Source organism: Ambystoma mexicanum, chromosome 2q (genome assembly GCF_040938575.1).
Source record: "Ambystoma mexicanum isolate Mex_15411 chromosome 2q, UKY_AmexF1_1, whole genome shotgun sequence".
In the NCBI taxonomy this organism is placed as follows: Eukaryota; Metazoa; Chordata; class Amphibia; order Caudata; family Ambystomatidae; genus Ambystoma; species Ambystoma mexicanum.
Genome location: NC_090924.1, coordinates 1,106,545,915 through 1,106,562,994, shown reverse-complemented (window position 1 = coordinate 1,106,562,994; position 17,080 = coordinate 1,106,545,915). Strand labels below are relative to the sequence as shown.

General features: G+C 41.4%; 1 protein-coding gene across 1 annotated transcript in view; it reads left to right on the top strand.

Annotated features, from left to right (window-relative positions):
* CALCR (calcitonin receptor) overlaps positions 1 to 17,080 on the top strand; it is a 2,903,406-nt gene that overhangs the window by 1,946,276 nt on the left and 940,050 nt on the right. The gene's annotated exons all lie outside the window — the stretch shown is intronic.

Below are 17,080 nucleotides of genomic sequence, written 5' to 3'. Positions count from 1 at the left end.
GATCAACTTCCTTCATGATGCTTTGCACAAACTTGGATTATTTGGACAGGTTCACTCTCCAATAAGCATTTATCAACAAGAGATGTTCCAGCTTGCCCTTTTCCCTTTTTGACAATTTTAATATCTGGACATAAGGGTTAGGCGTGTGATGACTAATTACTTTATATCCCGCATCCACAATAGACTTGAAGACGGTCTCTCTAAAAGCACCTTAATGGCTCGATTCAGAAAGGCTTCAAAGCCATCACACGAGGGTGTTATTCTGAGCCATGTCTGTTGTCATTGTATTTACACACGATCTTTCATGTCGATGGCAAATAATGAATTAAATCCCCTTGTGTTACATGAGCCAATCCAGAGGGGGGGGGGTCCTTCTTCGGTGCAATTTAATGTTCGTGTCTAGAGCTGAATATGGTTGCTCGTGCTAAAGTACGCCTGTTTTAAACTTAGAAACAACTGCAACGATATTGTTTGTTGCATTCTGCGTATGAACGTTTTATATTGCTAATAGAGAAATAAATGCCTTTGTAATTTCATTTAACTGAGAATAAGCCCTTGCCCGCTCTAATTTTGGTATGTAATTTTCGACCTTTTTCTAGGTGGACGTGCTCTGATATCGCAGGTGTTTCCATGAAGGGTGCCAGGGTTCACCCTGGCCCTTTTCTCTGTACATTCTAATATTCATTTTGATACTTTCTTTTTTTCTCCCCATTTTATTTTTTATATATTGGGTATTTATAATGCGCCTATACAGGAAATGATGTTTCAAGGCGCAACATGACAAAAGGGGGGTCAGAGAGACAGGGATGAGGAATAACAAAAACGGTCCTACTAGGCCGTGTGCCATTCGGATCGTGCAAGTGCAGTAACAAGAAAGGCATGGGAGTGGGGAGGCCAGTCAGAGCAGAATGTGCTAATGCTAAGGAGGGAAAGGAAGTGCAGGTCGGAGTGGAGAGCCTGCAGGTGCTAGGGGGTTAGGAAGAAGGGGGGGCTGGACTAGGCAAGTGCTAACGGGAGGCCAGGTGGACAAGTGCCAGGGGAATGCAGAGCATGCAGGGGACCGAAGGTCCACCTGCTAAGTACGAGGACAGGGCTGGATGGGCTCAATAGGCATGCCGGCCCAGCCAGGCTAGTGCAGAGGGAGAGAGCCTGGTAGGGCAACTCCAAGTTAGGGGGGGGGGGTTTAGGGGAGACCAAGGTACTAGGATAGACTGGGAGAGGAGGTCCTTTGAAGTGTAATGTCAAGATGATATGCAACGATTGCCAACTAGCCTGAACAAGAGACGAGTGGAGATCTATGAGAATGTTTATTGACAACATAGAGGATAGATATGCTACCTTTTGGAGCACCTCTTCTAAACTCTCTTCGCTCCATAACCTATTCTACCCAGCTGTGTACTTGGTTAAAGAAAAATGACCTCAATCAGCCCCCTGCGTTATACATGTTAATTGTGCTGAAAATATCTTTCTTTCAAGTAATGTGGCAGTAGATCCATGCATTTTTCGCTTGCTACATTTACAAATAAATGTAAGCCTTAGCAGGGTAAGCTCATTACACATTCGAACCTCTGCCCAGTTTTAATATAGTCTTGGTATCAAAAAAGATGTTGCATATTCACTCTTCAGAGCGAAGGTGCAGCAGTGATTCACAATAAAAGGCCATCAGCCATCACAATGGGGGTCATTACGACCCAGACGGTAACCATGGCGCTAGTAGCGCAATGGTTGCCGCCGGTATTTTACCGATTGCGCCATGGTGAATGGCGGAATTACCGCCCCATCCCAAGGTTGGCGGGGTGGTAATTCCCCATTCACCATTGGCCCTTCCCCATTCCCATTTTTGCCCCCATAGGGCTCAATGGAAATGGGGAAGGTGGTAGTTACGGTACCGCAAATTGTGGTACCGTAAATACCTCTAAGGTCCCTTTGCGGGTCCAATCCTTAAAGGCTGGTAACAACCAGCCGTTGAGGTAGGGACCAACAAAGGCACCTCGTAATTAGGCGGTAAGGGGTTAACGGCGCCGCCACCTTTTACGCCGCTGTTAACCCCTTACCCCCTGGGCCGTAATGAGGCCCATTATGTTTGTAATCTCTGGAGAACAACAGTGTCTGCAATGTAATATGTAGGAAACGATAAGCACTGATGAGCCCATATTTAAAAGAAAAATGTAATCATCAGAAAAACACCACCAGAAATAATAAGACTGAAAACAGGAAATCCTTAAAGAAATTAAAAGCAAGGGAGTTTACTGCTCATACTAAAAAAGACAAAATCTGCATTATCTCAAGCGACAGAAGAAACATTTCATTATGTAGTTGCTGCCTCAGCAGATAACAATCAGAAGGAAAGATCATATCTAACACTTAACCTTTATATTTCTGATGGTCCTCTTACACGGGGCAGTTTCGAACCATCCTCAAGAAACTTTGAACCTGGAATATCCTCACAGCTTAAATGTGTTGTTGAAACATTTGCCATTTTGGATACCTATCTGGCCAGCTTCCATGCAAGGATGACAATAGAGGCTGTCATTGACGAGATGGATGAAGTAAGGATGATGATTCTACACTGTCCTTGTATTTGGTCTTTCCTAGGCTTTAATTGAAGAGACAGCATTTAATGGTTCTCTCTGTCGCTTGACAGACTGGGGATTTTTCTGGTGCCCTGAAGTGTAAAGGTAAGGCTCATAGGATGCTGGGAAATTTGTGAACTGGAGGGACATTAATCTACACGCCTAACATGTGGGAGTGACCGCGCACAGTGATGGAGTCTTAACTGATAAGAGTGGTTTGTAGGGTCCTCACCCAGAGACATTGTTTTAAATAATGGGTTAAAATTGTGCATTTTATAGTGCTTTCTCTGAAAAACTGTGTTCAAAGCCACACAGTTTGCAATCAGTTGTGTGTGCTAGAATATGAAGAAAAAAAAACAATAGATGCAAGTCACCAACAATGCACAGGACTATTCTGCAAAACATTTTCATGATGCCTTTGCTCACAACATATGCTAGTATATAACATATTTTCAATCTAGCTCTGCCCATATATGTCCATGCATGCTGCACCAATATATGCCAGTATGACTGTGTAACGCCTCCCAGCTGTTAAAAAAAGACAAGCCACAGAAAGAATGTATATTCACACTGACTATAGCAAGATACAATAGTATACCAAACAACCACACCTAGGTTTGCTATTCCCCTTGATGCAAAGTACAAAAATGCCATGAGACACAAAGAATATAAGGCTAGACTGGAGCAACCGGTGTAAGCCAATCTAGCCATGTAATAACACTCATCACGTTTGCTTTACGCTTGAAGGCAAGTATGTCTTTTTAATTAGCATCAAGGGTAAAGCAAACATAAGTGTTCTTACCTGGCAAGATTTGCCTACATTGAATGTAGACCAGTCTAGTCAGGTAATAACACTTATGTTTGCTCAATTAAGGTTAAATCAAACATAACATTTATGTTTGATGTACCCTTGATGAACAATACCAAACATCAAGGGCAAAGCAAATGATATGGGTAAAGCAAATATTAAGTTAAGTGTTATCATGTGGCTAGACTGGCCTACATTCAATGCATGCTATCCTAGTCATGTGATAACACTTCACTTATGACATTTACTTTAACCTTTATGGATGGTACTGCAGGGCCACTACATTTAGGGGCGCTGGCTGACACACACACACACACACACACATACATACACACACACACGTGCACACAAACACTCCCATCCACACATTCACAAATCATTGTAGCAACCCCTTGCATGCACAAATTCATAAAAAAAGACACCAACATACATACATACATAGTGGACAGTCCTGGTTACCTTGCAATTTTGGTTGCTTGGTGAATTTTATGTATAAAATTATTCTCACGTTAGGTGCAGTAATTCCAAGTGTGAATTTTTTATTTCCATTAGTGTAGACACATTGTCTAAGGTGGTCAGCCGACATGTGTTTTGACCCTTAGAGGGTCCTTCTTAAGGCAAAAATGGGGGGTTGTAGAGTGTGGGGATGTTCAGGATTTCCCCGTGGTGTCTGTATCTATCAGTATCTCTCCCAGATTGGGTCTGTCGCAGTCCAAGTCTGATGCCTGCACAGTTGCAGTGTCTGGTGTCTGCAGTGAAGGATCTCGTGCAGGAGATCCCACACTCCACAACCCCCCATGTTTGCCTTGAGAAGATCCCATTAAGGGTTCAAACACGTGTCAGTTGACCAACTTAGACTATGGGCCTCATCACGAGTTGGGCGGTAACGCATTGGCATTAATAGCCCTACCGCCAAACCGCTGGCGCTAATAGCGCCGGATCACGGGTTTGGCGGAACGGGTATTGCCCATTCCCCACTGAGCCCATTCAGGAATTCCCCATTCCCCAATGGGCTCAATGGGGAATTTTCGCGCTCTTACCGCCAGCGGATTGGGGGGAAATCTGCCAAACCCGTGATTTGGTGGACCCTTGAATGCAGCGGTAATAGCGCTACCGCCACATTTAAGGGTTACCGCCAAACTCGTGATGAGGCCCCATGTGTCTACACTAATGGAAATAAAAAATTCACACTTGGAATTACCACACCTAGCGTGAGAATCTTTTTTATACATAAGATTCACCAAGCAGCCAAAATCGCAAGGTAACCAGGACTGTCCACTATGCCCTAAAAAGAGGGTTGGGTTCACCTCTACCAACCTGTGTCCTTGTACAGAAATATTGAGATCATCAGACCTAAATACCGAGCTCAGCACAGAAGTGTTCATACCTCGAATCCAACTCTCATTTTACATACATACTTACTTATAACAATACATTAAAAAAACACTTACCTGCATGCATCCTCCACATGCATCCGCACAGCCACTGGAGGACCGGCTAGCTCTCCACTCCTGTTCTGGTTGTAGACACGTTGCCTGATAGGAGAGGAAACCTCTCCTGTTAGCCAGCATGTTCATGTTGCAGGTCCGCAATGTGAACACGCAACCGACAAGAGAGACCTCCTCTCCTGTCAGGCAGCGTGTCTGCGCTGCTAGCTTAGAATAATGAGAGGCTGAGGGGCCAGTCTTCTGACACATTTCTGGCTCCCATTATTCTGTGCTATGTTTGTAGAGGAGCCCAAAGGGCTCAGCATACATACAAATACAAAATGAGCAGTGAGAAGTGCCGCTGCTAAGAGGCAGACAGCACAGTCCCCCATGAAAAAAAGAATGGGGGACTATTCTGTCTGCCAGTCATGCGGGTTTGCGCCCTGCCACTCTGTTGGGGGTGCCCCCGCTCATAGTGGCAGGCCGCCACTGGTAAGGCTGAAAACTACAACGTAAGCAGTTTACACTGCGGGTGGTTTTAAAGCCATTTGGAAGCAAAGCGGGTGCACGGAGCAAAATACATGCATCCACCATGCATGCCTCCCCGCCTTGAAATGCCTCAGGGTTTTGCTGGCATGAAACCAATGGATGCCCATTGAATGTGCTTAGCAAAAAGCTGGAAGATTCCAAAAGAATCCATTGTAAGTGCACCTGTGGCAGGAGTTATTTGCACTTTTTGCAAAGCTGAATGCAAAAACAAGGCCTTGGTTTTTAACTCTGTTTTGCAATTGATGAACATTGCACGTTGGGAGCCTTCAGCATGTGGGCATGTAAATGCTAATGTTGGTGTTCCCCTGCATGCATTTAGCATTTCATATTAAATTACCCTCCTTGTTTGTAGACCCCAAAGTTATGAGCAGGAGAAACAGATATTTGAATTAGTAAGTGTTAGAGCGTTCAGAAACTCAATCACGCCTGCACATATGTGTGCCTTTCTGTTTGTTGTTATAAGCCATTTGCCTAGTTATTTCCATGCATCAATGAATCTGTGCATTTCAAAACCGTTTCAGTGAAACATACATCTGAAAGATTTCCCAGCCTAGCCATTTAATCTTGAAGATCAATTGAACCGTCAGCGCGTGAGCAGTGACCTCATGGTCTGTATTTTCAGGAGGATTTCTTGCTTTTCGTTCTCCCGTATGTTAAGAATTAACACATTTCAGTTCACTATCCGAACCAGACATGTACGTTCTTAGCCTGCCAAATATCATTTAAATCATAATATAGTGAGATAAATATTTTTCTGTATAGCCATTAAGATGACCGAAGAGTTGTTTTAAGTGTTCAGAGCACAGCACCCAAAAGAGAGAGCATTTTTCCAGATTTATTTGACATTTCGCAGCTGCCTCGCAGAAGATCGGAAAAAAAAATCATGTTCGTGCGTCTTCTGTTGGCACACAACTCACATGCACGTTCTTCATAATTAATCTGCACATTGGATACTGTGACACAAATCTTGTGAAGACCGCGTGTTAAAATGATTTATCCCGCAAATGATGTGACTTCCTGTAAAGAATATATCCGTTTTCAGGGTCCTTTCCTGCTTGGGTATTACACTTGCAATCAAAATTGTGATTAAGCACCACCATATACACCTTTCTATTTTGAGGGAGAAGACATTACTGGTTTCCTCAGTGACTTGCTTTTAAACAGGGCCTCTTGAAAGAAAAATAATCCAAGTGTCTCATAGAAAGACGCCCAGATGACTGCCCCTCTGCGTGTGGCCAGCCTGTTCAGTAGGCCACACTCCACCCTTCAGATAGTCACCCAGCAGTTTAGTCTGTCTGCTCTCTCCATTGACTGCCTGCTCCATGTGACATACTGGGCCGATCGTCAGCCCTTACAACCAATACTATGTTGCCATTCGATCAGGAAAAGTAACCTGTCTACATTAATGCAAGCACAAATCAAAGATATAAGAATGAATATTTCCAAACTACAATAATGTGGATAAAATGTGTCGTTAACAATTTGAAACAGCATACCTTGTGTCTTTAGCCACTCATTCCTGATTCCAGGGGATCCAAAGGACAATATAAATGTGGCTCAACTTCACTTTCTGTCCTCTAAGCGTGACGTAGAGATATTGGTGCATTTGCGAACCTTACCTCATGGTAAGCCTCCTCACATCCGTGCACGTCCCTCGTGCCTGTCATCTTATTCTTTTTGTTTTCTTTCATGCCACCAAGGAAAAGGAGAAGGGCCCACACGTAGTCCCTTCTCCCTGTTCCACGGTGGGCATTTTTTCTGTTTACTTTTTTTTAATATACGTGAATGGTCGCCATGGAAAGGGAGAAGGGACTACTCATAGTCCCATTTCCCCTTCCATGGCAACCATTTTCTTCATTTACTATGGCCAGAGCGGAAAGAAAAAAAGGACTATGTTTTTCTTTCCGCCGCTGCCATTTTTTAAATACTTTTAAAACCATTTTTTTCTCCTACAGCCAGGAAAAAAAACATTATTACCCCGTTCTTACAGGCTGGGGTACTGTTATGCTTGATTTATGCTTGATCTAAAATGACGCTGGTGCGCAATGCATTCTGGGAGCGCTCAGAGCCATGATGGATATTTACTTCATGCCGCAGTGAAACGCTGCACACATTTTGCTAAGTGTTAGATTCACTGTGCTGAGACAAACATGCCTTTTCAAACCTGGTATGCGGTCAAGGCCATTTCTGCTGGGAAAGCTAACGTTGTTATGGCTTACTACTGTTCTCCATGGAGCGTGTTTTTAGAGAAGCGAGGCACTGCGCTTCTTGGGGGGAAGCTCTCGATTGACCAAGCTGGCAACCGACGGCTGTTCCTCAACTGCGCAAGTGCAATTTCCAGAATGTTGGAGAATTAACTCCCCTTTGTGGAGTGTGTATATATGCGGAAGCCCGGAGGTGGTCAGTTGAGACTTCAGCCGGAGAAAGGACGCTTACGTCCGGCCTTCCTGTGAGCTGTGGTGCTCTCGGCCTGGCTGTTCCCGGGGTCTTCCAGCCGCTTCTGGACGAGATGAGGAATCCTGTTACTCTCACGGTGATGTATTTCTTTTTGACTTCTTTACTTCTTCTGTGATCTATGTCCTTGTTATTTTTATGAGTTATTTCTATGTACGTGTAAGCTTTGAATAAATAGCCGTAAAGAGCTGATTATCTTCTAAAGAGTGCGTGGTTGTGTCTGTCTGTTTATGGTTCAAAGTATTTTCTCTATAATTGCATTGGTTATTTATGGTTGTTCCGTGCACTTTTCGGGGGAGAACAATACAGGTACTAATGGCAGTATGCCCCTCAAACGCGGGCCATTACCTTTGTTAAGGCATCAGGTTCTTCTCACCTGCATCAGATTGGGCACACTCTATGTAAAAATAGTAATGGGTAGGTGGGACGGTGCAGATTTTTCTGAGATAGGTTGTCCATGTGGGAGTTGCGAATTTGAGATACTGTCCACTTTAAAAGAATGAATGAACATTTATATTTCATTATGGACGAGAAGTGATATGCGTTATTGCCGGCCAACCATTCTGTACTTATTGCTGCTGCCAGATTATTTCATCTGTTAAGCAGTTTCCTCTTTTATACCAATATCTCTGCATGCTAGTATGAGCACTGTTATTACTCTATTTTACTATTATCACCCCACTATAATTCATGTATTTTCTTCAGATGTGAAAGTTGTTTTGACTTTTAGATTGTATGTTTTCGATAACTATTGAATTACTATTGAATTACATATTCTGTCTAATTTAATGTCTATTTAATTTTTGGGATGTGTAAGTATCAATTTACTGTATATAATGTGATTAGTTGTAGTTCAAATAAATAATTTGATTGAATAAAATCCATGTATGAATTAATTAATTCTATCTCCCTGGAGAGTCTGTTAAATAGACTTGTTGCCAATGTGTTGGTATGGTATGGTATGGTGAAAAGGTATAAAGCGCAAACAATCACTTTAGTAAGGCGTTCTGACACTGAACAAGAAAACATACCATGTTTCCCAAAAACCATAATAATAATATGGCCCTAAAGAGGGAATAGAAAAGTCTTCATTGTTTGTCTAAATTCCATATAATGTTCAATAAGGCAGAGGCCAGTCGATAAGGAAGGGAGTCCAGAGACTGGCAGCCTGAATTGAGAAAGCATGTCTGCCCCACCATATTAAGCTGAACCTTGGCACAACAAGCAAACCTACCAATGTTGAGAGTAAAGTTTGAGAAGGTGAATATTTACAGAGCCTTTCACTAAAGAAGAAAAGGATGAAGAGGGAAGGTGCAATGACATATTCTTTAGACTTTCTTGTGAGGGTCAGAGTAATCATTGTAAATAATATTAAACGATTTTCAGATATATCAAAAACTCTCCTTTATTGTGGCCCTGAAATATCAAATATTACACGGGCATGGGTCAATGAAGAAAATTATAACTTTCAAACTTGTGTCACAAATAATTGTAATTGTTTTAAAATCATTGTATTTAGGTTCTTCAGAAAAATATTCACAGCTGGTAATTTCAATAGTGTGTTGAGGTGTATTAAGGATTCTGTTTACCTAAGTGTTCATGGACTTTTCATCTCAAGTGTCTGTACATACATGTGATGCTCTGGGACAGTGCACAATTGGTAGAGTGACATATTTTCTTTCCAGGGTTACTTTGGTGGCCTCCAGTACCATAGTCTGTTGTATTTCCATGTTCAACTTGCCCTGAAAAGAATTTTAGATTTAGAATTATAGGGCAAAAGGAAACATATAGAAAAGTTAAATAACTGATTAATGGCAGCAATTACTGTGGAATCATTTACTAATGTTCCTTTTGTCCTATAAAATAAATATACTTATGTAATTTCCAGCCATTCTTGCTATATTTCTCACTAAGAATACTTGCTTACCTCTAATTGTAGAGTCCCCACAATGCATGTCTGCCTATTGGTCACTTAATTTTTCTCTATTGATTCTGTGTTTTTGTATTACGAAAGGATCTGCTATACATGATGATGTGAAGTGTTCAAATGGTTCACATGAACACATTGACCACTTCTTGATCACGTTCCTTAAACAATATCATTTACACAAGTGTGGAAATGTTATCAACAAGTGTGTTGACCTCGTCAAAAAGATAACTTTTCTTCTTTGACTTTATTTTTTTGTCAATGGAATCTTTGAGCGTTGTCGCATATCTCAGTTTCATTTTGATATTGTTGATGATCCTGATATGGTTTAGTGTTCTGTGCTGATCTTTCGACAATCTTTTGAGCAAATTGGGACACGTCGGGAGGACCATTTTTGATTCAGTTACTATTTCATGTGGTGATGCATTATAATTTGTTGATCCTTGAATCAGTCACAATGACATTAGCACTGTCAGAAAAGTAATGTTCCAGGTAGGCTATGTTTCTAATACATAGGGCCTCAATACAACTCAGGCGTTAAGGGTTAACGCCACCGTTAACCCTTAACGCCTGATTCTGATGTTAACGCCTGCTTTTAGCAGGCGTTAAAATCCATGGCGCTAACCTGCCATGGTGCTAATTACGCCGCCGTAATTTACGGCGGCGTAATTAGCGCCTTCCCCACTCCCATTATGCCATATGGGGCAAAAATGGGAATGGGGAAGGGAAAATGGGAAATGGGGATTTACCGCCCCACTCACCTTGGAATGGGGCGGTAAATCCGCCATCCACCATGGTGTAAACGTAGTTTACACCATGGTGGTAAAGTTGGTGCACTTAGCACCAAGGTTGTAATGAGGCCCATAGACTGTCAACAATTTGAATATGATCTAGCTGTATCGCTCCATACAGCAGCTGAAATCTTGGAGGTATGACATGTGAAACTTTATTTGACACCATAAATTGTCCACATCTTAATCGTGACTTCATTGGTAAATGGGCTTCCACAGTCTGATCAAATGCACTGTGGTAATCCAAAACAAGAAACCACATGTTTGATAAATAGTAATGCTGTCAGTTCACTTTTTCAATGTGCTGCAGGGAGACATTCTACCCATTTTTTCCATTAGGCATGTGATTGTGAGCATGTATATATTTATTCTAGATAATTGCTGAACTGGCCCGATGAAATCAATGTGTGCCTCACCACAATTGTGCACATAGCAAGCATCCTTCCACGTAAATTGTGTTGTCTTGATCCATGCAAGGCCAGTATTCCAGTGCTTTCAGAAATGTTTTGGGCACCACAAGGTTACATTGTTGTGACATTATTGGCATACTGCATCATGAAACCACAGAAATATGTACGCATTGCCCACTGAATGCATCCAGATTTTGATTGTCTGACCAGTAATCCACAGTGAAGGTGGTATTATATATTTATTTTTAATAGTACTTGTACTCTTCTTTCCCTTTGCAATATCTTTCTGTAATGGGAAGTCATATTGCAGGGTTGTCCAACTCCAGGGATCGAAGGCTGGAAACATGTTGGATTTTCAGAATAACCCATCATTAATAATCCTGAGATAAATTTGCATACAATGATTCTAAATGTATGCACATTTTCTCTCATGAATATTAACAAGCGATATCCTGAAAACCCATCAGGATGCAGACCCTTGAGGCCTGGAGTTGGACAACCCTGCGATATAGGGTCTTGAAACACTTGTGTATAGGCGTGTTATAAATGCCATATCATATCATATCATTGTGATCTTCATGTAGATTCTCCAACATAGAATCGTCATTGATGTCCTGTAACTAAATCTGTGTTTGGGGTTTTAATTCTCAATTGAGTGATTGAACCATCATTTCGTGTCTGGGCCAACACTCTAGAAGCAGCAGATCCCTAAACTTCTCCAGGGAGGTCATATGAATATATTACACCCAATGTCATTAGGCTAATCAGGGTATATAGTGTTGGCATAATGCCAATGTCCACCTCCCTGCTAACTTTGCTGGCATCCACAGACATGGTCACTCCCGTCCCATGCACACCTCTATCTACTGAAGAGAACTTCAGTCAGTAGTCAATCAGTCTTCTATGTTTAAACAAGGTATTTTTTGTATGAATCAACTTAATATACTCTGGCCTGCTGTGTTTCTTGATAACTTTACTTAGTATATACATAAAGGATTAACACAATCTGTGCGTCTACATATGTTATGTACATTATAATCTTGATTTCAATTCTCAATCAAGTGCATTTCAATACAACAAAAAAGTTTTTCAAAGTGAAAGAGTTCAATGTGTTTCGAGATTTGAATCTCTTCTTCAGGAGCAAAGTGATACTTTGTCTTCAAGTTTCAATAACATTTCCAAAAAAACAAATTCAAAACATAAATTCAAGTGGTGTTGCCCCTTCTATCGAATTGTTTTAAATCGAAATATGTACTGTCAGGGAATATATGCTTTACAGTCTCCATATTTCACCTAAAACTGATTTGAGCTGTGGTGGGTCAATGTACTCTGCTGTGCTTCTTTTCATAAGCGGAAGTTGGTGAGGGAATGACTGTGTCCAAACGCCTGTGAACAATATATTTATTACTAATTGTTGATAATGATGACTCGTGTTTATATGACAATGTTAGTGTGTTTACATCTTCCAAGGCAAAGAAATTACCTTTTTATAGTAATGGAAAATGGAACCTCTCACATCCTCCGACTAATTTTAATGGCTCCTCTCTTCTATAGCAATCATGATTGTCAGCAATTGTGAAACCCAGTATCCTCCTGTGAATAACAGAATTCACATTCATTTATAGTGAAATCTGCTCTCCACTATCCTTGTTGGATAAATTCCATATATTGTTTAGAAATACTCACAGGCTTATCTGATTATGATCGCACTTTATCTGTCTATGTGGAGCCGGGAAGCATCGAGAAGAATCACCCTCTTTCAATTTATTGCAGCATGTCACTACAGAGAGATGTATGTGGTGTTAGATTCATGATTGTAAAGAACATGTGGCTGCATGATCGTATTAAGAAAAAAGGTTTTGATTCTTTTCATAAAACAGTATTGCCTATGTAACACTTACATTTTCACAGTCTCGCTGAGTTCTGACAAAGCTCAATACGTCTATTGGTTTGGATCTAGCAAATCATATCCGTGATTCCCTTGTTATGCACCGGTGCTAAGTAACGGATGTCTTTATACTCGACCTGCTAACGTTTTACGGCCATAAATGCTTGTGGAAAAGCATGATGGGGATTGGAGTTCATTACACGTGCGATCTCCCATGTATCAGTTTGCATATGTGTCCTGATTCTTGATGTAATAATGTGCTGAATTAACAATAATAGTAAAATATGCTTATTTGGAACCGAAGTTCTCTACTGCCAAATTAACAGGATAAGGGATAATAACCATTTACACCTGGCTTGTACTACTCCTATTCAGGCCCTAGCTGTCCCAAATGTGTAACTCGGTTCTATTTGGTGTCTTATAGTATCTAACATATTAGTGTCACTAATCAAGCACACCGTTTTTGCACCTTATATTGTTGCCCTCTGTAGGTATTCCACCAAAGCACATAGCATCTGCTCTATATTGTTCTCTTTTATTCTTGTCTCCATCTTGGTATCTCCAGTAATGTGCATTGAATTATCTCTATATCACATACACCTTTTTGTATCACATCTAGGTACCCCATGAAACACTCATTACTATGGTGTAGACTGTGGGTATCATTACGACCCTGGCGGTAAGGGGTTAATGGCACCAGTAAGGGTGCTGGTGCCAATAGCCCCTTACCGCTGCATTACGAGGTCCTTTAGCGGGTCCCGCTAAGGGCGGCTGGTTTTACCAGGCACCCTTAATGGGTGCCGCTAAAGGAACAACATGCTAACAACGGGCCCATTTTTAACAGGCCCGTTGTTAGCATGGTCCCCGAGCCCATTGGGGGCTCGAATGGGAATGGGGATGTACTGGGTCCGGGTTCCTTGAATGAGGAATTACCGGGTCCTCCAAGGTTGGAATGGCCTGGTAATTCCCCATTCAGGGAACCCGGGCCTGGTATGCGGTAAGGGGGTAGCCATGGCGCTAATAGGACCATGGCTACCTCCAACCTCGTAATGAGGCAGTGTGTCTCTAATGTACCTCACATCTAGGTATACCTAAGAGAGCACATTGAATTATTCCATATTGAGTTCTGTTCCATCCCTTTGAAATGAACTATTCTATATTGTGCTCTATGATTTTCACATCCAGGAATCCCTAATAAAGTTGCATGCATTGTTTTACATTTTTGTCGTGTAAATTGTACTCTATACTCACATAGATACATCCTTAAAACACCACATTACTTTCCTGTGTATTGTGCCCTGTTGAGATTCACAGCTACATGGCCCTATGAGGATGCATCAAACTAAATAAAACGTAATAGTGTCAGTTCGTAAAATACAGCGATTTCATACATTGATGTCCCTTTAAAAGTGGACGGCCACTTGTTGAGCTTCATGCTGTTCACATCAAAGTATTTCCTAGCATAAAACGAAAAACTGTCACACTGCTAACTATCTTTAAGATAGCGTATTGCGTCACCCTAAATGTGTCTTCTGCCGGGCTCACATAAAGGTTTCTCCCAAAGTGAACATTGCATTGCTCTATACTGTACCATGTTGTGTTTCTCTTCGAGGCACCCCTGGAATAGGACTTTGTGTTGCTGCATGTTGTTTACCACAGTGGTTTACCACATTACATTCTACATGTTGCTAGCAACTATATATCCCTAACAAAAAGACTTTGATAGTTTTACATAATGGCTCGCGTCTAATACCTGCATTGTGTCAACATTATGCTCTACTGAATTCACATGTAGGCATCCCTCTGTGGCTCATTGCAACACTTTATCATATGTCCTGTTAAGCTCACACCTGGGTGTCCTTTGATTGATGCAGTAAATTGTTTCATCTTGCAGACTATGAGAATCAACTCAGGAAACCAGGTACATAAGGACAAGAACCAGAATTTTGGAAACCCCCCTCAGCCAACCATATACATGGCCACCTGAAGAGTATAATTTTAGTACACCAACCTCAGAACATTGACCCACTGATCAGGGCAAAGATGCCTGGCACCACATGATCTTAACAAGAACCCCCAATGTGTGCACTCCTTTCATCACCACTGACCATCCAGCAGCTACTGTCTTTCTAGAATCAGAGATAATAAACAACCCAACCTGTAACCTACTGACCTGTTTAACAACAAACAGGTCACCACTACATCAACCATTTTCCCATCTGCAAATTCAGCCAATGGATCACACACAGAACATGGAAGCAATACAAGGCATCCAATGACCGTGACACAAGATCCAGAGGTAGGTGCCCACTCAATTTCTAAACCCAGAACTGAGAGTCACAAAATTCTTGGAGGCGGACCAGCATGTTCTTTTTAACAGAAAGGTTGTTATCAGATAACTGCAAGGTAATAGCACACACATCTATCCCTCTAACTTCAAACTCATCAACAAGACTGCAAACGAGGAGTATGTATCACCATGACACAAAAGGAACACCTCAAAATCCAAACTACACAGGGCATGGATTTACTGTAGTGTGAAGGACTCCTGATCCATTTCACAGTTAACCAACAAGTCAACCTTAATTTTCTACTTATTAACAGACCACCAGTTTACAACCTAACCTTCACAGGAAACATTTCAGTCATATTCCTAACCGAACAATACAAAGCAAATATCTACCAGTCCTCTGAGTCTTCAACATTTGGTTCAATGAGAAAGAGTAAGCACATAAAAGCGTATGCTCCTACATGGCCAGATTTCAGCACACACATATGGTAAGAATAGCGACACACACTGCGGATGATAGCCTTAATGCAATCTTTGCTGGCATAATAACTACCTCACCCCCATTGAGAGATTATGGTGTGATCATCTCTTGATTCCTTGTACTATTCTTTTACTATCAACACACCCATGCATCAAATTCTGATTCACACAGGACAAACTAACACTGACAGTAGAAGGTGGACAACTCTAATTCTGGAGGAAGTTGGAAATCTTATGGAAGACACCAAACCAAACTCCAACAAACCAGAACTCTTACTATTGAAAAGAATTGTAACAACACTAGAAAACTGGATAACCAAAGCACCAGACACCCTCAACCAACTAAAACGCATCATCCTCTCAGAAAAAAAGACTTAAGCAAGATGGATCACACCCTGCCTACAAACACTGAAAAAGACAAATGGACTAAAAAAAGGACAGCGTCGCCTACAAAACATTTGCAACTAGAAAGCAGAAATCCTTAAAGCAAAGAAATAATATTATTCAACCAAATAAATAATACACCTCAACCAGGAAAATAATTTTACCAAACTATTAATGAGATGAGAACCCCTGATTCCTGCAGAAACATACCTTCACCTAACGAAAAACAATGTGATTTTATCACCAACCAATACAGAAGCAAAGTTCTAAACATACAGTGAGCCAGCAATGCTGTAATAAGGAACAGATTTGGTAGCAATACTCAAGCTCCTGCAAGGACTTTCAGCTTACATTCGCTATAATTAACAGTGTTAAACCAATATCCGAATCAGACTTCACACATTTAGTGAAACTGAGCAACAAAGCTGCCTCTCCGATTAACCCTGGCTCCCAGAATCTCCACAAATAGATATTTAACAAGCTGTGATGAATCCTACGGACTCCTAATTCCCTGCCTAAAGCCTCCTCCCATCACCTGGGAGGAGAAAAGGCCCAGGGGAATGAGAGGACTCCATGGGATGAGACACAGTATTTTTCTTCCTCTATATAGGATGGCTCTGCAATGCCAAAGTATGTGATGGCTTGGTCTAATACTCATCTTGCTGTGCCACCAGATACGCATATACATAAGGGTGAAAAGAATTACAAACTCCTAGGTCTTGGGAGAAATCAAAACCCTTCTAAAATTCTCGAGAGACCTGTAAAGCTGAAGACCTCCATTACAGCGAAAAGTACAGTGAAAGGAAACTTGTGAGTAACAGAGGCATAGAAAAATTGCCTTTCCATTTTTAATCCAGGAAAATTACTAATCCTTATGATGTTCCTTTAAAGAATGTTATAAGGAACAAACTGGGGTTTCATTGTAGAACAATTGAAATAAGAAAATCAAATTCTGGCATTTGTGACTTTCAGGTCCCATAATCCACTAACTACTGGGGCGAAGAAGAAGGCTAAAAAAGTACAATGTTGCAGGAGTAGTCAGCTAATTAAGTCAGATGACCCACACCTGAGGGAGACAGAGAGGCTTAAAAAGCCCCTC